Source organism: Stegostoma tigrinum, unplaced genomic scaffold (assembly GCF_030684315.1).
Source record: "Stegostoma tigrinum isolate sSteTig4 unplaced genomic scaffold, sSteTig4.hap1 scaffold_458, whole genome shotgun sequence".
NCBI classification, from domain to species: domain Eukaryota; kingdom Metazoa; phylum Chordata; class Chondrichthyes; order Orectolobiformes; family Stegostomatidae; genus Stegostoma; species Stegostoma tigrinum.
The window spans coordinates 47,646-70,809 of record NW_026728386.1 but is presented as its reverse complement, the minus strand read 5'-3'; the positions used below and the strand labels follow the sequence as shown (position 1 = coordinate 70,809).

Below are 23,164 nucleotides of genomic sequence, written 5' to 3'. Positions count from 1 at the left end.
CATGTCCATCATGGGCCTCCTGCACTGCCACAATGATGCCACCCGAAGGTTGCAGGAACAGCAACTCATATTCCGCCTGGGAACCCTGCAGCCATATGGTATCAATGTGGACTTCACCAGTTTCAAAATCTTCCCTTCCCCCACCGCATCCCTAAACCAGCCCAGTTCGTCCCCTCCCCCCACTGCACCACACAACCAGCCCAGCTCTTCCCCCCCCCACCCACTGCATCCCAAAACCAGTCCAACCTGTCTCTGCCTCCCTAACCGGTTCTTCCTCTCACCCATCCCTTCCTCCCACCCAAAGCTGCACCCCCAGCTACCTACTAACCTCATCCCACCTCCTTGACCTGTCCGTCTTCCCTGGACTGACCTATCCCCTCCCTCCCTCCCCACCTACACTCTCTCCACCTATCTTCTTTACTCTCCATCTTCGGTCCTCCTCCCCCTCTCTCCCTATTTATTCCAGTTCCCTGTCCCCATCCCCCTCTCTGAAGAAGGGTCTAGGCCCGAAACGTCAGCTTTTGTGCTCCTGAGATGCTGCTTGGCCTCCTGTGTTCATCCAGCCTCACATTTTATTATCTATGTCTTTTGCCAGGACACTTGTCCCAAAATGATTCTGATCGAGTCTGTACCACCAGAACAACTCCCTCCTTCCCCAAAGCGATGCCCATGTCCCATGAATTCAAACACCTTTCTGCCATGCCACCATTTGAACAATGCATTTACATCTTTAATTTTGTTCACACCGTGCCAAATTGCTCAGATAAGAATCCAGAGATTATAACCTTTCAGGTTCTGCTTTCTCATTCAGCACCTCGGTGCTCATAATCCCTCAGCAGAACCTCTTTCCTCTTTCTTCCATATCAATGGTACATGTGTGTACCACGATAGCTGGATTTCTACTCCTCCCACTTCAAGTTCCTTTGTTGCCGAGATGGAATATCCTGAACCTGGGCACCAGGCAGGCAACACTACTTGCGAGACTCTCGATCCTAGTCACAACGAACAGTGTTCATTCCCCTAACTACACTGCCTCTGATTATAACTACATAGAACATAGAAAAGCACAGCATAGTGCAGGCCCTTCAGCCCACGATGTTGTGCCGTGGAATATTCCTAATCCAAAAATAAAATAACCTAACCTACATTCCCCTCAATTCACTGCTGTCCATGTGCATGTCCAGGAGTTGCTTAAATGTCACTACCGACTCCGCTTCCACGACTACCACTGGTAAACTATTCCATGCGCTCACAACTCTCTGGGTGAAGAACCTCCCTCTGACGTCTCCTCTAGACCTTCCTCCGACCACCTTAAAACTATGACCCCTCGAGGCAGGCAAACCTGCCCTGGGGAAAAGTCTCTGCCTATCGACTCTATCCATGCCTCTCATTATCTTGTGATCAGGTCACCTCTCTTCCTCCTTCTCTCCAGAGAGAAAAGTCCAAGCTCAGTCAACCTCTCCTCGTAAGACAAGCCCTCCAGTCCAGGCAGCTCCTGGAAAGCCTCCTTTGCATCCTCTCCAAAGCCTCCACATCTTTCCTATAACAGGACGACCAGAACTGGACACAATAATCCAAGTGTGGTCTCACCAGGGTTTTGTACAGCTGCAGCATAACCTCACGGCTCTTAAACTCGATCCCCCTGTTAACGAAAGCCAAAACACCATATGCCTTCTTAACAACCTTATCCACTTGTGTGGCAACTTTGAGTGAGCTATGCACTTGAACACCAAGATCCCGCTGTTTCTCCACAGTGCCGAGAATCCTGCCTTTAATCCTATATTCAGCATTTAAGTTCAACCTTCCAAAATGCATCACTTCGCATTTATACAGGGTGAACTCCATCTGCCATTTCTCAGCCCAGCTCTGCATACTGTCAATGTCTCGCTGAAGCCTGCAATCGCCCTCAATACTATCAACGGCACCTCCAACCTTTGTGTCATCAGTAAACATACTCACCCACCCCTCAACCTCCTCGTCCAAGTCATTCATAAAAACTACAATCTGCAGAGGCCCAAGAACAGAGCCTTGCGGGACACCACTCAGCACTGACCTCCAGGCAGAATACTTACTATCTACAACCACTCTCTGCCTCCTGTCAGCCAACCAATTCTGAATCCAGACAGCTAAATCACCCTGTATCCCATACCTCCTGGCTTTATGAATGAGCCTGCCATGGGGAACCTGATCAAATGCCTCGCTCAAGTCCATGTACACCACATCCACTGCTCGACCCTCGTCAACCTGTCTCGTGACTTCCTCAAAGAACGCAATAAGATTTGTAAGGCATGACCTGCCCCTCACAAAGCCATGCTGACTCCCTTTAATCATGCTATGCTTTTCCAAATAGTCATCAATCCTATCCCTCAGAATTCTCTCCAAAATCTTGTTGACCGCAGACCTAAGACGGACGACTGACTGGTCTGTAATTTTCAAGCATTTCCCTATTCCTTTTCTTGCAAAAAGGAACAACATTTGCCTCCTTCCAATCTTCCGATACGACTCCCATGGAAAACGAGCAAGCAAAGATCTTGGCCAGCGGCTTAGCAACCTCCTTTCTCGCTTTCCGGAGCAACTTAGGATAAATCTGATCTGGCCCTGGGGACTTATCAATCTTAATGTTTGCCAAAATTCCAGCACATCAACTTCCTCAATCTTGATCTGTTCAAGCCTGTTTTCCTGCTCCTCAAAGTTCTCATTCACAACAACGTCCCTTTCCTTAGTGAAAACCGAAGCAAAAAACTCATTTTGGGCTTCCACTATCTGCTCAGACTCCACGCACAAGTTCCCTATGCTATCCCTGATCAGCCCTACCTTCTCCCTGATCATTCTCTTATTCCTCACGTATGAGTAAAATGCCTTCGGGTTCGCCCTAATCCTTCCTGCCAAGCCTTTTTCCTGCCCCCTCCTGGCCCTCCTCAGTCCACTTTTGAGCTCCTTCCGAGCAAGCCTGTAATCCTCTAAAGCTGTGCTGGACCCTTGCTTCCTCCACCTTACGAACGCTGCCTTTTGCTTTTTGACAAGAAGCACCTCTGTACCCGTCATCCAAGGTTCTTTAATCTTACCCCTTCTTACCTGTCTCAGAGGAACAAATTTATACATCACTCGCAACAACTGCTCCTTAAACCGCCTCCACATGTCTGCTGTGCCCTTTCTGTGGAACAATTGCTCCCAATCTCTACTTCCCAACTCCTGTCTGATAGCGTCATAGTTTCCTTTTCCCCCGTTAAATATCTTCCCCTGGTAACTGCTCCTTTCCCTTTCCATGGCTATGGTAAATGTCAGGCTGTTGTGGTCACTGTCGCCAAAGTGTTCTCCCACCACGAGATCTGACACCTGTCCTGGCTCATTGCCGAGCACCAAATCCAAAATGGCCTCCCCCATCGTTGGCCTGTCCACATACTGAGTAAGGAAACCCTCCTGAACACACCTGACAAAAACGGCTCCATCCAAACCATCTGCACGAAGGAGGTTCCAATCTACATTGGGAAAGTTGAAGTCACTCATAACAACAACCCTGCTACGTTTGCACTTTTCAACAATAGGCCGGCCAGTGAGTTCTTCGATCTCCCTACTGTGATTTGGGGGTCTGTAGAACACCCCCAGTGAGGTGGCTGCTCCCTTGCTGTTCCTAACTTCCACCCATACTGACTCAGTCGATAACCCTTCCTCGGCAACCTCAGTCCATACCACCTCAAAAGACGAGTCCTCCTCAAAAGTTCTTTCAGCCACCGTTATACGTTCATAGAACATAGATCATTACAGCACAGCACAGGTCCTTTGGCCCTCGATGTTGTGACGACCTGTCATACCGATCTGAAACCCATCTAACCTACACTATTCCATGTACGTCCATATGCTTATCCAATGATGACTTAAATGTACCTGAAGTTGGCAAATCTATTACCGTTGCATGCAAAGCATTCCATTCCCTTACTACTCTGAGTAAAGAAACTACCTCTGACGTCTGTCCTATATCTTTCACCCCTCAATTTAAAGCTGTGCCCCCTCGTGCTCACCGTCACCATCCTAGGAAAAACGCTCTCATATCCACCCTATCTAACCCTCTGATTATTTTATATGTTTCAATTGTCACCTCTCAACCTTCTTCTCTCTCACAAAAACATCCTCAGGTCCCTCAGCCTTTCCTCCATACCAGGCAACATCCTAGTAAATCTCCTCTGCACCCTTTCCAAAGCTTCCACATCCTTCTTATAATGCAGCGACCAGAACTGTACAAAATACTCCAAGTGCGGCCGCACCAGAGTTTTGTACAGCTTCACCATAAGCTCTTGGTTCCGGAACTCGATCCCTCTGTCAATAAAAGGTAAAACACTGTATTCCTTCTTAACAGCCCTGTCAACCTGGGTGGCAACTTTCAAGGATCTGTGTACATGGACACCAAAATCTCTCTGCTCATCTGCAATACAAAGAATCTTACCATTAGCCCAGAACTTTGCCTTTCGGTTACTCCTACCAAAGTGCATCACCTCACACTTGTCTGCATCAAACACCATTTGCCACCTCTCAGCCCAGCTCTGCAGCTTATCTATGTCTCTCTGCAACCTACAGCATCCTTCGTCACTATCCACAACTCCACCGACCTTCGTGTCGTCTGCAAATTTACTAACCCATCCTTCTGTGCCCTCATCCAGGTCATTTAAAAAAATGACAAACAGCGGTGGACCCTACACCGCCCCTTGCGGTACACCACTAGTAACTGGTCTCCAGGATGAACATTTCTCACCAACTGCAACCCTCTGTCTTCTTTCAGCAAGCCAATTTCCGATCCAAACTGCTATATCTCCCACAATCCCATTCCTCTGCATTTTGCAAAATAGCCTACTGTGGGGAACCTTATCAAACACCTTGCTGACATCCATATACACGACATCAACCGGTTGACTCTGATCTGTCTTTCACCAACAAAGCCACACCTCCCCCTCTTTTACCACCTTCCCTTACCTTAATGAAAGATCTAAACCCTGGAACCTGCAACATCCATTCCTGACCCTGCTCCATCCATGTCTCTGAAATGGCCACAACATCGAAGTCGCTGACTTGGGAGCAGGTCAGGACTGCAGAGTCATGTCGCTGGGAGCGGGTCAGGACTGCAAGGGCATGTCGCTGGGAGCGGGTCAGGACTGCAAGGGCATGTCGCTGGGAGCGGGTCAGGACTGCAAGGGCATGTCGCTGGGAGCGGGTCATGGCTGCAGAGGCAAGTCGCTGTGAGCGGGTCAGGACAGAGGGGGCAAGTCGCTGTAAGCAGGTCAGGACAGAGGGGGCAAATCACTGTGAGCGGGTCAGGACAGAGGGGGCAAATCGCTGTTAGTGGGTCAGGGCTGCAGGTGAAATTTGTTCAGGTGAATTCAAATATGAAATTACACGAAAGACAGCAAGGAATTTGAAGCATCAAGAGGAAAGGGATTTGGAATAGAGCATTAGTTCGTGGGGATGGAGCAGCGCTTGGAATATTGCCTTCAGTTTTGGTCGCTTCATTATAGGGAGGATGTGGAAGCTTTAGAGGGGGTGTAGAGGAGATTTAGCAGGATGCTGCATGGAATGGACGGCACGTCTTATGAGGTAGGGTTGAGGGGGCGAGGACTTTTTTCATTGGAGCAAAGAAGAATGATAGGTGACTTGGTAGAGGTATGCAAGATGATGAGAGGCATAGCTGGAGTGGATAGTCAGAGATTTTTTCCCAGAGCAGAAATGACTATTACGAGGGGGAGAAATTTTAAGGTGACTGGAGGAAGGAATAGGGGAGATGTCAGAGGTAGGTTCTTTACACAGAGAGTGTGTGGAATGCACTGCTGGCAGTGGGAGTGGAGTCAGATACATTTAGAGACTCTTAAGCGACTCTTGGATAGGCACATGAAGGATAGTAAAATGAAGGGTATGCAGGGTAGTTTGATCTGAGTGGGATAATAGGTCGGCACAACATTGCGGGCTGAAGGCCTGTACTGTTCTTTGTTCTATGTTCAGCCAAAGGTTCTTTTCTTTTGAGGAGAGGGTAATTGATTGTCGTTTTTAAAGACAGAACTGGAGGACAGAGAAAGATATCAAGGAAGGTTGCACGTTAGTGACAGTATCAACAAGTCCACAGCAGATGCACTCTGAGTAACTACACTGCTTTCAAGGCGAGAGGACCAATGATATCAGTTAAGCCCCCCTTGTTTTTGTATTGTGTACTTCTGATATATGCGCAAATGGACAACCTCACTCTCCTGCTAAGCTGCAGAATGAATAATGCGGCAATATTTGTCAACCCCCAAATGGGCATTGATACATTAGTAAATCTCACATCAATAAACTTACATCTCAAGGTTCTCACCTTCTAGGACTGTTTGTAGTGGTAAATAACCCAAGCGAGGATGTTTGGCAAAGTATTTCTTTGATCTGAAGTTATTTTTCAGCACCTTGGTGAAATCACACACATCTTCACCTGATGTGGTCTAAAAATGTAATATAAATCAAATTTAGTAAAGAATTAATAATGAAACAATCTACTCAACTCACTCTATAATCCACGCTATCCCTGCTAAATGTCTTTGAGGATGTAAAATTAAAGAGTCCAGGCGGAATATGAGTTGCTGTTCCTGCAACCTACGGGTGGCATCATTGTGGCACTGCAGGAGGCCCATGATGGACATGTCATCTAAAGAATGGGAGGGGGAGTGGAAGTGGTTTGCAACTGGGAGGTGCAGTTGTCTGTTGCGATTCATTGTGGCACTGCAGGAGGGAACCTGGGAACCCTGCTGCCTAATGGTATCAATGTGGACTTCACCAGTTTCAAAATCTCCCCTTCCCCCACCGCATCCCGAAACCAGCCCAGTTCGTCCCCTCCCCCCACTGCACCACACAACCAGCCCAGCTCTTCCCCCCCCCACCCACTGCATCCCAAAACCAGTCCAACCTGTCTCTGCCTCCCTAACCTGTTCTTCCTCTCACCCATCCCTTCCTCCCACCCCAAGCCGCACCCCCATCTACCTACTAACCTCATCCCACCTCCTTTGCCTGTCCGTCTTCCCTGGACTGACCTATCCCCTCACTACCTCCCCACCTATACTCTCTCCACCTTCGGTCCGCCTCCCCATCTCTCCCTATTTATTCCAGAACCCTCACCCCATCCCCCTCTCTGATGAAGGGTCTAGGCCCGAAACGTCAGCTTTTGTGCTCCTGAGATGCTGCTTGGCCTGCTGTGTTCATCCAGCCTCACATTTTATTATCTTGGATTCTCCAGCATCTGCAGTTCCCATTATCCTTGAAGGTGGCAGGACAGGTTAACACGATGATTAAGAATGCGTGCTGAGAACTTGCCTTTATCAGTCATGGCACAGATGGTTTCAGCTGGAAGGTTAAGTTGGAATTGTATAGAACTTTGGTTAAGCCAAAGTTGGAATACTGTATGCAGTTCTCATCACCATGCTGTTGGAAGGATGTGATTGAATTGGAGAGGGTGCAGAGATTATTCACTCGGATATTGCCTGGGGCGGAGCACTTCAGCTATGAAGACTGGCTGGATAAGCTCAGTTTGTCGTCTTTAGAGCAGAGAAGGCTGAGGAGGGACGTGACTGATGTGCAGAAGATTAGGAGGGGCAAGGTCAGCAAGCAGCTGTATCCTTAGTTGAAGGGTCAATAACAAGGAGACACAATTATGAGGTGAAGGGCAGGAGATGTAGAGGGGATTTGAGGAAAAATATTTTTACCCAGAGGGTGGTGGTAATCTGGAATGCACTACCCAGAAGGGTCGTTGAGACAAGAGAGCTCACAACTTGTAGAAAAGTACTGGGATGAGCACATGAAATTAAAGGTTATTCTCCAAGTGCTGCAAAGTGGGATTAGTGCAGTTAGGTTTGCATAGACTTGATTGGCTGAAGGGCCTTCTGTATGCCATATTCCCAAATTCAAATCATGTATCTATCTCCAAAAATCAGTGTCCTAATACTTGGGAAACTGCTAATAGCGATCTTCTCATCTATTTATCATAACTTGCTGCTTCTGTCCTTCAGCCATCTTTTTTAACCAAATTTGATAGTGACCTATATATTCCATGAATCTCAATTTTATAAATCAGTCTTTTATGTGCACCTTCCCCTCATCCTTATCTAGGAAAGATTGCATTGCTTCATGAAGGCAGGCTGAAGTAATTCAGCATTACAGCCATACTCTGGTAGTATAATGACAGCATCAGTGACAGTACAATAAGTGCCTTATATCAATTGTTTCAAAACTGGGTTCTACAGTAGAGAGGTAATTGGAGATCTACAAACCAAATCATCTGTCATAACTACAGATTAAATATATTGGAAAAAAGCATACTAACTAACGCGAGCTTCAATGGTGATAAATTAAATGTAACTAATTGGAACAGTAATATTCCTCATCCAACCTTGCTAAGCACTGCCTTTCTGCACTGATAGGCTGGAAAGCTGCAGTCAAGAAAAGATATTCACTATTTATCATCAAGTCGAAACAATTCTGGAATGCTTTTATCTATCATGCATGTTTAATTATTGCAGTTTGAAACTCTCAACTATATGTAAATCATGAATATGTGATGTGAAAAATATACAAAAGGATCCAGCCCTTTTCTTGATTTATCAGGCTAACAATAGAAGAGCATTTGGATAAAGTGGATATACATTATGAGTGCCCGTATCAAACACCAGTCCAGGGACTAACAGATATCACAGTTGGAAGCAAATACACACATCGGGGCAGCACAGTGGCTCAGCGGGTTAGCACTGCAGCCTCACAGCACCTAGTACCCGGGTTCGATTCCAGCCTCAAGTAACTGTCTGTGTGGAGTTTGCACATTCTCCCCGTGTCTGCGTGGGTTTCCTCCGGGTGCTCCGGTTTCCTCCCACGGTCCAAAGATGCGCTGACTTGGTGGATTGGGCATGCTAAATTTCCCATGGTGTTCAGGGTGGTGTGTCGGTGATAGGGGGATGGGTCTGGGTGGGATGCTACAAGGGCCGGTGTGGACTTCTTAGGCTGAAGCGCCTGTTTCCACACTGTAGGGAATCTAATCTCATCTCCATGATAAGCGTCAGGAAGGAGCTTTTTAAAAAGATGATTAGAACACTTCTTTACACGTAGCCCTTTGTATTATGAATATGCAATTAATAATAGATAGGTTAGTGATTGCTATTAATATGTAGGCATTCAATCAAAAAGGTTCGAGAACGATTGCCTACCTTAAAAGGTTAAACACTGGAAGGGGCTCACATTTAGAAGGTAGAAGGAACAATGCAAAACCCATCAGATACTTAGAGAATCACCAAGCAATACAAAATATACACTGCTCCTCAAACGGATTCAAAGAGGAAATTGGTTAATATGTTAAAGCATGTACAGTCATAGCAACAAGGAGCAGGAATAGCAAGGACAGGATTTGCTGCCCATCCATAGTTCCTCCAAATTGTTTGACTATTTCAGAGTGCAGTTAAGTGTCAACCACATTATTGTGGATCTGGAGTCATATGGAGGTGAGATCAAATAAGAATGGCAGAGCTCCTTTCTTAAAGAACATCGGTGAATGAGTCAAGTTTTTATAACAGTGAATAGTTTAACAGTGACAGTGTAACCGTCACTGAGACCAGCTTTGTTTATGATTATATCAATTTGAGCATGTGTTGGATAACTGGCCCCCTCAAGCCTGCTTCACCATTCAATAAGGTCGTGGCTGACTTGACTGCAATGTCGGCTCCACATTCCTACCTACCCCCAAAATTATATTGAACTGAATTCAAATTCCATCAGCTGTTACAGTGGAATTTACGCCTATACTCTACAGCATTGTCCCAGGCCTCCAGATTACTAATCCTGTGACATTAATAGTGCTTCACTGACTACCCCAGCATGTCAATCCCCGTTCTGAGCATACTTCTTGGCTGAGGCGCCACATTTTCTGGAGTACAGAATTACAAAGTTCACCTCTCTGTGAGTGAAGAGGTTCCTCATCTATCGCTGTTGTTACATTTTATTCTGAGATTGATCTCAGGTTCTACAGCCTGATCTCTTAATTCAAATTACAATAACTTGGCTTTTCAAACGCCCTGTCACATTATCCTTGCCAAGAGATTGAATGTTAATGTTATATATACAGCAGAAGAAATGTCCATGTTGATTTTTCTTCATTTAAGTGCCGTCACCAATCTTATAGTCACCATTCTTATACAAGTGCATTTTGTCATGGGAGAGGTTGAAGGAGCAAAATCGGACCTTCATTTCTTCCCCACCCCAGCCTCAAAAAGTTTTGTCTTCATTTCAAATTTTTCACATCCAATGGATAATTCTGTACCTTTCTGGTCGCTTCAAGAAGTGCATCCTACCCAAATTGTCCCAAGCGTCTCATCTTAAAAATGAGAATATCTTTTGACATCCTCACTGTCGAACTAATCCATTATATACTTAACATAGGATTCAGGTCAAGGTTTTTTTCCCCCCCACTGTTTGTTTAACTTCCTGGCCAATGCCCCACGATTTCTCAAGAAACTATTAGTCTCTCTCTCTGTATCAGAACATTCTTCAAAAAACTAATACTTTCTCCAAATCTTGATATAACAACTGGCCAGTTTCGGTGCGAGATGAGTTCCACAGCGCAAACTCATACTTGAACCTTTTAGCCATATAAATCATTTGACAAGCAGATTCTAGGGAGTCAATCTGCAGGATCAAGTGACATCTGAAATGCTGTACATTTACTGCAAACAGTCAAGTTCAGTTTTTCTGGCATCCACAAATCTTTGACAGCATGGCTGTGGGTGTGAATCACCTAGGTCTGGCCAAATCAGTAAAATCCCACTCCTTTTCTCATCTGAACACTGCCCCAGAGCAATATCATGTGAATGCACTGCACTTTCCACATACATGGTGGCAATGCCCAGGTCTATCTCACCACCCCCTCATGCATTTCTTCCACTGTCTCTACATAACCGGACAGTTTCCATCTATTAAATCTGGTACAGAACGAAGCCATTATCTTTGGTCCTTGAAAGGACGTCTGCTTGCTAGCTACTGGTTTTCGTTGTACCCTTTGTTATTTTGACCCAGAGTTTAAATTCTGGCCACATAGGCCTGATGTCACAAAGTCTACTTATTTTCACATCCACAACATTTGGCCCCAGGTAAGTCCGTTAGTTTTGAAACCCGACCGCATTGATTAACTCTGAACATGACCATTCTTATGAATATCAAGTTGGCCTCCCAAGTTCTCCTTTTCTTTAACATGGCATCATTTCAAAGTCCATTGACTCTGTCTTAACACGCACCAAGTTCCATTCACCCAACTTTCTCTGCGCACTCTGATCTACAATGGCTCACAGTTAAGCAGTGCCTTGGTTTTCACATTGCTGTCCTGGCTTTCATATCCCTCCCTGACCTGGCAACACCCATGCACATCCCCTGACAATGTCGAACTCATAGCCCCTCTAGGCACATTTACGCCTTTCATTCCAGCCTCTCAACACAATTTGTGCTGTTCCATCATCGACAGCTTTACATTCAACTTCTTGGAGCCTAAGCTTTATAGAATTACCTTGCTGAACCTCTGCATCATTCTTTCCTCCTTCAAAACAGTCCTTAAAATCTACCTCTTTGATGAGGTTTTAATCAATCTACCTTCGGATCTCTTTCAATACTCAGTATCAAATTTTACTCTATAAAGCTCCTATGACATGCCTTGGGATGTTTTATAAAGTCATGTCATAGAAGCTGTTGTGGCAATTGCTCAGAATATGGTTTTATTCGGGGCTGAAATTCTCCATGACACTCATCATTGAAGTATTTTTCTGTTATAAAATGGGTAAATAGTACAGTGACTTCAGGCCAAGGGATGATGTGGTTAAACGCCAAAGTTGCACTCCGTGCTATTGGCATCATGAAGACAGTGTCTCCCTTTCATTTGAAGAAATCTTCTGTATTTTCTCAAATACTTTCTTCATTGTACTTTTGTTGTTGATGGTTTCCAATGAACATAAACCATTACTTGCCTTTTCAATTTCAACCTTCCTTACGTTCTCTTAATTTCTTTTGCTGTACCTGATTTGAAACAAACCATTCCTCTTTTAATTCACTGTCCTCCTCGGTCCTTCATGTGGTTGTTTCCCAATCATTAAGAAGACATCCTGTTGCTTTCCTCATTCACTCTAGTCTAAGATGCCTGGCTGCCCTTATCAGATTGCATTTTCAGCAACTTTATAGACAAACGTCCTTTGAGTGGAAGGTTGTAAGGTCATGCCGAACTGATGTCTCAACAACTGCAAAACCAAGCTAATTGTAATCAATGACATCTGACAACAGGCAAGCAAGGATGCTCACAACAAAACACAGCACGAGATTACAAATTCTGCAATGTGTGAATGTACTCACAACAGAGTGCTTTCTGGAGTCGGCGGATCTTCATTGCTGGCCGATATGCAGAAAAACGCACGGTGTTTAAATCACCTGCATTCAAAAAAATCTTTAGATACATTTTTCCTAACTGTTAGTACAAACCATTTCAATTGGAACACATTCTCAACTACTCTGCAATGAATACAGGGGGATAAATATCTGCTGAAGAATACAAGGCACAGTAAAAGGACATGATAACTACTAGGTTCAATTTATTTCCACATATTTTCAAGGATGGGAACATCACTGACAGGACCAGCATTTGTTACCCATTCCTCATGTAGGTGGTCAAAAGCTACATGAAATTCATGTCATAACTGGCAAACAGCATCTGGTGAATACAGTGGAACTCACGGAAGTCTCACTGTCAGCTTTATAGTAGGAGAGAAAAGATTCAGATAATCATGCTTGGTGTAAAGTCTGCAATCTCGCCGCCTGGTTTTTCAGGGCCACAAAGGGTTTTGAGATCTGAAATTGTATATTTGACTCATGAGCACACATCAAATGCAAGTTGCCATGGATGCTATTCTGACAATTCTATGTTGCATGCAGCAAATATCTGATGAAATGATGTCGAGGAGGCAAGATATTGCCAATACTGTGATATCAGAGCTCAATGCTTAAAGTCCCTCAATGACACATTGCTGAACGTATGATCACCAGGAACATGAATAATCCCTCTGCCAGAGTTATTTAAAGACACTGTCAGCTACTTGCAGATTAATTACTGATGGATTCATAGAGCATACAAACATACAACAGTACAGCACAGGACTGGCCCTTCAGCCCACAGTGTTGTGCTGAGCTTTTACCCTCAACCTAACGTCTAGCTAACCTCCACCCTTACCTTATACTATCATCCATATGCCTGTCTAATAGCTGCTTAAATGCTCCTAATGAAGCTGACTCCACTCCCCTCTCTGGCAATGCATTCCACGCTTCTGCCACTCTCTGAGTAAAGAACCTACTTCTCACGTCTACCCGAGATCTATCTCCACTTACTTTTAAACTATGCCTCCTCATAAGAGCTACCTTCACCCTCGGAAAAAGTCTCTGGCTATCCACTCTCTATCGATGTTCATACCTGTTATTGCCAAAATGGATGTGTGTTGATATTTTTTAGACTTCTTTAAAGTTGCCAAGGTCCACATCTAAGTTCTGAAGGACTCTGTGAAAACTTCATGGCTGCTACGCAAATCATTCACAGACATGGATGCAGTAATAGACATCTGCAAAAAACCATGTAGGTCAATGATTCACATCCTGGCCAATGTCATAATGCTTTCAAGTTGCAAGTCTGCTTTGCCAGCCACTTTGGGCCATCAAAAAATTAAGGGATAGCTACTGAGCTAAAGAGCCAAGCCAATAACAACTGGGCTTCTGACTCTTACACACAACATAGAACATAGAAAAGTATAGCACAGCACAGGCCCTTCGGCCCACCATGTTGTGCCGTGGAATAATCCCACTCCAAAAATAACCTAACCTAATTTACATTCCCCTCAATTCACTGCTGTCCATGTGCATGTCCAGCAGTTGCTTAAATGTCACTAATGGCTCTGCTTCCACCACTACCACTGGCAAAGTATTCCATGCACTCACAACTCTCTGGGTGAAGAACCTCCCTCTGACATCTCCTCTATACCTTCCTCCTAACACCTTAAAACTATGCCTCGTGGCAGTCAATCCTGCCCTGGGGAAAAGTCTCTGGCTATCGACTCTATCCATTCCTCTCATTACCTTGTACACCTTGAGCAGGTCACCTCTCTTCCTCCTTCTCTCCAGAGAGCAAAGTCCAAGCTCAGTCAACCTTCTCAACCTGGTAAACCTCCTTTGCACTCTCTCCAAAGCCTCCACATCTTTCCTATAATAGGGCAACCGGAACTGGACACAATATTCCAGTGTGGTCTCACCAGGGTTTTGTACAGCTGCAGCATAACCTCGCGGCTCTAAAACTCGATCCCCCTGTCAATGAAAGCCAAAACACCATATGCTTTCTTAACAACCTTATCCACTTGTGTGGCAACTTTGAGGGAGCTATGCACTTGAACACCAAGATTCCGCGATTCCTATACACTGCCGAGCATCTGCCTTTAATCCTAGATTCAGCATCTAAATTCGACCTTCCAAAATGCATCACCTCGCATTTATCCAGGTTGAACTCCATCTGCCATTTCTCAGCCCACCTCTGCATCCTGTCAATATCTCGCTGAAGCCTGCAATAGCCCTCAATACTATCAACGGCACCTCCAACCTTTGTGTCAGCAGCAAACATACTAACCCACCCCTCAACCTCCACATCCAAGTCATTTCTAAAAACTACAAAGAGCAGAGGCCCAAGAACAGAGCCCAGCGGGTCACCACTCAGCACTGACCTCCAGGCAGAATATTTACCATCTACAACCACTCTCTGCCTCCTGTCAGCCAACCAATTCTGAATCCAGACAGCCAAGTCACCCTGATTTCCATACCTCCTGACTTCATCAAAGTGCCTGCCGTGGGGAACCTTATCAAATGCTTTGCTGATGTCCATGTACACCACATCCACTGCTCGCCCCTCGTCAACCGGTCTCATGACCTCCTCAAAGAACCCAATCAGATTTGTAAGGCATGACCCGCCCGTCACAAAGCCATGCTGACTCCCTTTAATCACGCTCTGTGCATGTGCAACAGCACATCCACATGAAATTTGACAGGGCAGGTCCTCGTCTTCCTGAAACAAATTTTCTGCTGTCTGGATAACTCTGGGGAGGCTTCCAGCGCTTGGCAGGGGCAGCAATTGACAGAGTTGCATGATTGGGACTACAGTAGGTGAAAATAAAGGCATCACCTACTCACTAACACTCAGTTGGGTTTCTACCAGGGCCACCCAGCTCCTGGCCTCATTGATGCCCTGGTTCAAAAATGGACAAACGAGGTGAGGGAGTGAGGGCGACAGTCATTGTTCTTGACATCAAGGCCACACTTGACCAAATGTGGCATCCAGGGAACCGAGCAAAACTGGTTTTAACGGGAATGGGGGGGAAAGCTCCCTGCTCGTAGGAGTCAGATTGAGCGCAAAGAAGATGGATATGTTTGTCTGGAGTTAGAATCTTGGTGGCACACTGCATGGAAATAAGCCTTTCTGCCCAACACATTATGCATCCAGAGATTATGACATTGAAGGCTCTGCTTCATGGTGCCAAATTCCTCATTACAACTATTCACAAACTCTTTTTTTGTCCTGCCTACAATGTCTGGATTCTCCACCTCCCACCGCAAGGTCTTTTCCCGTCTGAGCAAATAAGACCCGAAGATATATGAGCAGAATTAGGCCATTCTGCACACTGAGTCTGCTCTGTCATTCAAGCACGGCTGACATACTTCTGAACCCCATTCTCCTGCCTTCTCCCCATAACCCTTGATGCACTTACTTGTCCACAAACCTATTTATCTCTGTCTTAAATACACTCAATGACTTAGCCTTCGCAGTCTTCTGTGGCAATGGCTTCCACAGTTACAGACTCTCACTCTTTGCTACACAGAATAGTGTCAATCCCACTGATTATACTACATTGCGTTTATCAAGCCCCTTTGAAAGTGTGTTTTTTACCACAGTGCGATAGTCAATTTGCACATCCACCCTAAAGCTCAGGCATTCTAGTTCCGCTATCAGCCTCATTCAGTCACAGAAGAACATGGAAACTAGAAGCAGGAATAAGCCAATCAGCCCTTCAAGCCAAGTCCACCATTCAATAAGATCATGGCTGATCTTACATCTCGATATCATATTCCCACTTTCCTGTATACTTATTGAATCTTTTAACATCTAAAAATCTATCACAAAATCAAAGAATCCCTACAATGCAAAATGTTTTCAGCTGATTAAGTCGACACTGACCCTTCGAAGTGCATCGTGTCCAAGACTGGCCCCTCCATCCTTGCCCCGTAACTATGCATTTACCATGCCTTATCCACTTGGCCTGCATATTTTTGGACTGTGGGAAGAAACCGGAGCACCTGGTGGAAACCCACACTGACACAGGGAGAATGTACAAACTCCACACGGATAGTTACCCAAGAGTGGAATCAAAACAGGTCAGTGGCACTGTGAGGCAGCAGTGGTGAGCCACCGAGCCACCTTGTCTTGTTCTTGAATACATTCAGTGATGGCCCCCATGGTCTTCTGTGGTTGAAAATTTCACAGATTCACTCTGCTTGAATGACGAGATGTTGTCCTCATCCTAGTCCTAACTGATCTACCCCAAATTCTGAGACTGTGACCCCTGGTCCTAGCACCACAAACAGGGAAAATAGCTTCCCTGCATTGAGTTCATCTGGCTCAGTTCCAACTTTCTATATTTCAATCAGATCCCCCCCTCATCTTTTTAAACTCTCATGAACACAGGCCCAGTTGAATCCATAACTCACCACAGGACAGTCCTACTTTCCCCAGTATTAGCGTAATGAACCTCCACCATCGACCTCTCCTGCGCCTGAAGACTGACCAAATCAGACAAACACAAACTTAAGGGCTGTGACTGCCTCTTGGTGCAAAGAATCCTTCTGATGTGTCCCAGCATCCCTAGATCAGCCTCCAGCTCATAAACACAAGCTACTCAAACATTAAGTGCTTACAGCAAACATGCTTGCACCAGACCATACTGGAACACAGGAGCTCTTACATGTTGTAGCCGAGTTCTAATTAATGACTTTGCTATTTTTATTTAATTATATATATTTACTTATGTTTTCATAAAGCTTATTAACTTTACCATCAGTTGCATCATGTTAAACCATGGGAAGAGAATAAGCCACAATCACCACTTCTTCTCTAGCACTGGAAGAATCAATTACTGAAGGCTGAGAAGTTAGAAAAGGCAATCGTAATTTTTTTTCTTGATTCAACCTCGGGATGAGGGCGTCACTGGCGAGCCAGCATTTATTGCCCAGCCCTGATTACCCAAAGGGCAGTTAAAAGTCAACCACATTGCTGTGGGTCTGGAGTCACATGCAGACCAGGCCAGGTAAGGATGGCAGTTTCCTTCCCTAAAAGGCATTAGTGAACCTGTTGAGCTTTTCCAACAAGCAACAACGGATTCATGGTCATCATCAGATTGTGAATTCTGGATATTTATTGAATTCAAATTCCACCATCTGCCACAGCGGGATTTGAATCCAGGTCCCCAGAACATGATTTGTCTCTCTGGATGAACAGTCCAGTGACAATACCGTGAGGCCATCGCCTCCCCTAAGATGGACAATTTATACATCCCTAACACAAAAGGCTGAGTTAACTCAGTTGAGACTTGGGTTCATCAAGCCCAAACGCTCTTCAAAGGTGAATTTGTTAAAACTCCACTTAAAATTGGGAACTTCTGAACTTAAATTGCACAATTCAGTTATTGCTAATAAATTACAAATAAAATTAGGTTTGTCCAAAGGGTTAAGACTTTCTTACCCACAAACCACCTGTATTCAGTTCAGTGGATCTACATTCTGGCCAACACTTAGCATTCAATCAATATCACAAAGTAAGTGGTCATTTTTACAGTTCTGTTTGTGAAAGCCTTCTGCGCATATATTTGTTGCTGTGTTTCCGACATTACAAACATACTTCAAAAAATTACTTCATTGGTTATACAGTGCTTTTAGTTGTTTAGTGCCTGTCGAAGCTGAAATATGAACCAAAGTTCTTTGTTCTTGTTTTTCATTTAATGTCACAGATGTTGTCTGTCACTCCTAATTATACATTATTTCAAGTATTTTTAGCCGACATGAATGCATCTAAATAGATCTAAACACATAGGTATATTTGCCTAGAATCCAGAATTTACTTTGGTACCTTTTGGAGTCACAATGATCTGACAGTGGCACAGAACCAGAGTCCTATTATCAATCTACTGACCGAATGAGTGAAAATATTCAGTCATTTTTGGATGGTCCCAACAGGTACTCTGAGTCTGGTGGCTAGATAGAGGATGCACAAAACATAGAAGCTTCCACTATAACACTCTGAAAACATTTCTTATCAGAAGTATTATCTATTAATATATGAGATTCAATGGCAAGCCATTCAGAACTGAAATCAGGAAGCACTTGTATCTTAATACAAACAACAGTCAAGATCTCAAATACTCTCTCATAAAAGAATGTGGGTGCTGGATCAATAACAATGAGTGTAACTGAAATTATTTTTGATAGCTAAGGCTATGAAAGGACATAGAAGAAAGGGAGGTAAACAGACTGACGACAAAAAATGCCGGAGACCACAGTAGGTCAGGCAAGCAGCCATGGAGAGAAAGCAAGCTAATGTTTTCAGTCGACATGACTTTTCAGCAGGTAAACAGAGTTGAAGCTCAGACTAGCTGTGGTTTAACTGAATGGTTTATGCACAGAACAGCAAAACCGGTCTGCTTCTGCACCCATTTAGAATGGTTCCTTCTGTTTTATGTACTGTTTTTCGAACCAAACTTAACCACTTCACAATTTTCTGTATTACATTTAATCTACAACATCAACTGGTGCCTCTCCTCACCTTGACCTCCAACTTGCAGCCTCTCTCCACTCCCAAACCTCTGGGTTGTGCCCTCTCCTGCTTCTCAATCTCCAAGTAAGAGCCTCTTTTCCTTCCCTCCGTGACCTCAGGGTTGCAGTCTCTGCCTCCTCACCTCCTGCTGCTATTCAACAATAAATAAAACACAGAACACAGAACATTACAGCACAGTACAGGCCCTTCGGCCCTTGATGTTGTGTCGACCTGTCAGACCGATCTCAAGCCCATCTAACCAACACTATTCCATGTACGTCCATATGCTTATCCAACGACGACTTGAATGTACCTGAAGTTGGCAAATCTACTACCATTGCAGGCCAAGCGGTCCATTCCCTTACTACTCTCCGAGTCGAGAAACTACCTCTGACATCTGTCCTGTATCTTTCACCCCTCAATTTAAAGCTATGCCCCGTCGTGCTCGCCGTCACCATCCAGAAAAAAGGCTCTCCCTATCCACCTCATCTAACCCTCTGATTATTTTATATGTTTCAATTAAGTCACCTCTCAGCCTTCTTCTCTCTAATGAAAACAGCCTCAAGTCCCTCAGCCTTTCCTCGTAAGACCTCGTAATGTGGCAGGGGGATGGGAGCCAAATGCACAGGTTAGTGGGCAGTAACAAGATAATAACTACAGCCTGTAAGGAACTAGATAATGAAGTCAGTGTGACTAAGAGGAAGAGTAGACACAGAGCAGATGATGAACGCTGATGGACAGGTAGTCTGAGGTACATTTGTTTCAATGCAAGAAGTGTGTAGTGAGCTATCAACGCAAGGTAGCTCAACTGTGGGGTCCTGACAAAAGTTCTCAAAACTGAACGAGTTGAACTGCTGGGACAGGACAGATTTAGCAAATATCATGTGTGGCACAGCACAATTTTTGACAAAACAAATCTGAATTCTCAGACAAAGATGCATGAAAACTGATGCTATCATAAATCAGGAACTATATTCAGAATTCTCAGAAAGCTCAATGAGAAACTATGAAGAACTACTGCAATATTTATATTTTATTATCTACAATCTGATTTAAGTATTTCACAAACAATGAAAACGCATATTTTTTCACATTTTTCATTTCAGTGGTTCAGCCAGTTATTTTCTAACCACCATCTTTATCAGGCCGAAAAGCCATAACTAGTGGAGTGCCACAGGGATCAGTCCAAGGACGAGAATTATTTACTCTCTATATTCCTAACTTAGAGGAGGGGACAAGGCATAAATTCATTCAAATTTGCTGATGCTACAAAAATAGAGTAAGGGAATGTTGTCATGAGGACAGAAAGAATCTGCAAGGGGATAGACAGGTCAAGCAAGTCGGAAAAAAGTTGGCAGAGAGAGTTTAATGTCGGAAAGTACACTTTGGTAGGAAGGATCAAAAGATAGACTCTAAAGAAAATGCATGGTAGGGGACTTGGATGCTCTCGTCCATGAAACACATACTAGCATGCAGGTGAATGATTGCTTTGTTGCTGACACATGTACTGAGATACTGTGAAAAGTGTTGATTTGCATGCTGTGTAGGCAAATCACACCGTACAAAGTGCAGAATAGTGTTACAGCCAGAGAGAAGAGGCTGAGAGAGAGAGATCAGAATTAACATTTGAGAGGTCCATTCAAAAGTCACAACAGGAAAGTGGCTGTTCTTAAATCTATTTGTACGCTTATTCAAACTGATATCCTCTGCCCGACAGAAGAGGACGGAAGAGAGTATAATCAGAGTGAGGGGGTATTTTGATTATGTTGGTTGCTTTCTCAAGGTAGTGGGAAGTGTAGATGGAGTCAATGGATGGAAGGCTAGTTTGCGTGACGGATTGGGCTGTGCTCATGATTCTCTTTCGCTTCTTGCAGTCTTGGGAACAGCAACTGCCATACCACACAGTGATGCATCCAGATAGGATGCATCTACAAAAACAGGTAGGGTCCTCATGGACATGCTGAATTTCCTTAGCCTCCTTGACCATCATGTCGACATGGATTGGCCAGGACAGATTGTTGGTGAGCAACATTCCCAGGAACTTCACACTATCAACCATCTCCACCTCAGCACCATTGCTGCAGACAGAAGCTTCCTGAAAAAAATGACCAGCTCCTCCATTTTGCTTATGCTGATGGACAGATTGTTATCTTTCCATCATGCCAGCAAGCACTCAATTGCTTTTCCTGTAATCTCACTTATTGTTGTTTGAGGTCCGACCTACAATGGAAGCGTCATCAGCAAACTTGTAAATGGAGTTGGGGCCACGCAGTCATGATTGCATAAGGAGTATAGAGTAGGGGCAGCTTTGCTGGGCACCGGTGTTGAGGCTTACGGTGGAGCAAGTGTTGTCATCTATCCTTACTGATTGTGGTCTCTGGGTCAGGAAGTCGAGAATCCTGTTACACAGAGGGATGCTGAGGCGCAGGTCTCAGAGTTTAGAGAGGAGTTTGTTTGGAATTACAGTGTGGAAGGTGGTGCTCTGATCAATAAGTAACAGACTGATGTAGGTATCCTTGTTATCCAGACATTCCAGGGATGACTGTCAGGCCAGGGAGACGGTATCAGCTGGAGACCTGTTGCAGTGGTAGGTGAATTGCAAAGGATCAAAGCACTTTGGTAGGTTGGAGTTGATGTGAGCCATGACGATGGTGATGCAAGTAATTAAGAAGGCAAATGGAATTTTGGCCTTTATTGTAAGGAGGTTTCAGTTTAAAAATGGGCAAGTGTTTTTGCAACTGATCAGGCTATTGAGGAGGTCACACTTGGAGAAATACAAGAAAGGATACACAGCCATAGGAAGCAGTTCAAAAGAGACTCACTGGGCTGATTCATCGGATCATGATTTATCAAGAATGGTTGCACAGAAGGTCTTTATTCATTCAAGTTTAGAAGAATGAGGGGTGATCTTACTGAAACACAAAATTTTGAGAGGGCTTGACAGGCTAGATGTGAAGACAATGTTTCCATTACTGTGGAAATCTCAAACTCAGCAACATAGTTACAGAAGAAGGGAACATTTATTGAAACCTGAGATGCAAAGGAATTTCTTCTTTCAGCAGGTAGCGATTGTTTAGAATACAAGAGAATTGTGAAAGGTAGATCACTGGAAGTATTTAAAGAAGGTGGTAGATAAGATTTTTGAAATAGAGAACTTGAGCGGTCTGAGAAGCTGGTATAGAAGAGGAGTTGAGTCCTGGGCAGGTCAGCCATCTCTTATCGGATGGTGAGGTAGGGTCAAGAGGTAGAACATCCAGATCCTGGTGCTATTTATGTTTTTGTCTGCTTGCTAGAACCGATAAGGAGTTTTATTGTGCTACATGGCCAAGCGAGCTGCTGACACAGAACAAGACTGAAATAATTTGCTCAATAAAACATTTCATGCGGCTTTATGGGATAAATAAAACTTTCATCTACTACTTTGCTGACATCAATCAAAATCTGCTCAATTGAAAGAAATACATGCAGTTCAGACAACTTTATGTCATTCTTCCCTTCAATGCATCAAGTATATCTTTGTTGTAATTCATTAAAGTATGTCTTTCTCAGGGACTTAAAATATGAAACAATACATAATACTGAAGTGTACAGCAGTGAGCACAATGTTCCAATTCCAAATTCTTTTAGATGGATCGGGAAAAATACCTGCTACCTGCAGCTTCATCCTGAATATATTCAAATTGTTCCAGTCCTGAACCATTTCAGACTGTAGTTCGGATGCTCACATCTCTCACTATTTGGATTTTGTTTTGCGATTACATTCTAAAGTGCAAACTACAGACAAGAACATTGTATTTTTGAAAAAGTAATATGATAAAATTGGATAACTTCATAAACCATGATAATAAAATATTAATTGCTTGCTTCAGTTGAAAGGGTTCTTTATCTTGCTCATATATTTGAAGCCAAATTATTTGGACATACTTTCTTCAACAGATTGGCTAGTTTAGAAAATGTTTTCACTGTTACCTGTATAAATTTCAACCTCATATTTAGGTCATCAAGCTGGTGAGAAATCTTTGGAGAGAAAGAGACATCAAGCGGAGATAACTGACATCCCAGATCATTTAATATTTTGACTTCTTGTTTGACTGGGGCAATTTCTTCTTTAAAAACCTAATGGAGAGGAAGCGTATAAAATCTGAGAAACATCCTGAAATTAATGATTAAATGTTAATAAGAAATTAAGTTAAAACTAAAATCCTAATATTAAATATAATATACAAAAGCATCTGCTGGAAATGACATTTAATTAAT

The 23,164-nt window shown here is 44.0% G+C and overlaps 1 long non-coding RNA gene across 9 annotated transcripts in view; it reads right to left on the bottom strand.

The window, feature by feature from the left end:
- Positions 1 to 6,333: 6,333 nt before the first annotated feature.
- Positions 6,334 to 23,164, bottom strand: part of LOC132208534 (uncharacterized) — a 32,860-nt gene continuing 16,029 nt past the window's right edge. For 3 of the 9 annotated variants that reach the window (XR_009444645.1, XR_009444653.1, XR_009444647.1), the window contains 4 exons: positions 22,877 to 23,023; positions 18,917 to 19,058; positions 12,376 to 12,450; positions 6,334 to 6,455 (listed from right to left, as the gene is read on the bottom strand). This is a non-coding gene — a long non-coding RNA (uncharacterized LOC132208534). Of the gene's footprint in view, positions 6,456 to 12,375; positions 12,451 to 18,223; positions 18,349 to 18,916; positions 19,059 to 22,552; positions 22,682 to 22,876; positions 23,024 to 23,164 lie in introns of all 9 variants that reach the window. The other 6 variants (XR_009444648.1, XR_009444649.1, XR_009444646.1 and 3 more) reach the window with 6 other exon arrangements.